We start from the raw sequence: 1119 nt of genomic DNA, 5'->3' as shown, positions 1-1119 counted from the left end.
GGCCCTGGCTGTTAAACCACACGTGGGGGGAATAAAAGTAATTTCTCACTCTCAGGACACACCAGTCACCCAGATCATCACTGATAAATTTCTAGATCCAAATTTACCTTTTCCCAGAAGGAAATTCCTCAGGTACATCAATCACCAAGCGTTTCGAAGCCACCTATGTTTTAAAATACAGGACTTAAGTTAAAACACCTCCTTCTATTTAATTTATTGACCAAAGGCAATATTATATTGTTACAAACCTACACCATCTGAACGTAAATGTGTTATTTTGCTTTAACTCCAGTTCCTCTAAAGGCTTTCAAGACTATAGATTTTAATTATGTGAATATTTTTAATAAAATCCCTACTTTAACTGCTGGCAAGACTGTAAGGGGAAAAAACACAATAATCTCTGGCTCTGTCTCTTTGACAGAATAATTCTTCAAGTTTGCATTTGCCACATAGCTGCAGCTGTGACCAATAACCCTCTGTCTTTATGATTCTCCAACGATATGAAATGAAAATGAACTGGAAATGTTTATGCCACAAATGGTGTGCAACACATTAAACAGATAATAGAGCAAAGGGTTTGCTTGAAACAGGGGGTTTCTCCTCCAGCAGAGCCCCTCTGGAACTTAATCTCCCTTTTCCCAGGCAGCAGAAAGCCTCGGACACATCTCAGTATCTTCATTAGGGAGGAATTACTCCCATCTTGCTGTCCCCAGGTGCCACTGGAGGCGGAGCTTTGTTTCATGTGGCCAGTTCCAATTCCTGTGTTTATAGCAGCGAATTCCTTGGCTTCCTGGGACACTTGGAGATAAATCTTGTTTGCTTCCCCCTGCCTTTCCCCGCAGCGTGTTTATAAGCTGCATATTAATTCCTCGCTCATGCCTTTGGAATTTTTCACCACTTTCAATAAAAAAAAAGAAAAAAAAAAAAAACAAAAGAGAGGCTTGATCATATTTAATCGTCTCAACCCGACATCCTTCTGCTTGTTTGCAGCGATCGATGAGCTGAGCTAAATCAAATTCTCTCAGGTTGTTGGTTCCGAGGGGCTCCATTCCCAGCGCCTGCACCTGCCCCGTGTTTTCCTTGCAAGGCGACACCCCAGCCCGGCTCCGCCGGGAAATG

This window comes from Manacus vitellinus, unplaced genomic scaffold (assembly GCF_001715985.3).
Source record: "Manacus vitellinus isolate BGI_N305 unplaced genomic scaffold, ASM171598v3 scaffold_95_pilon, whole genome shotgun sequence".
Taxonomy (NCBI): domain Eukaryota; kingdom Metazoa; phylum Chordata; class Aves; order Passeriformes; family Pipridae; genus Manacus; species Manacus vitellinus.
The sequence above is the reverse complement of the archived record's forward strand: the minus strand, read 5'-3'. Positions refer to the sequence as shown.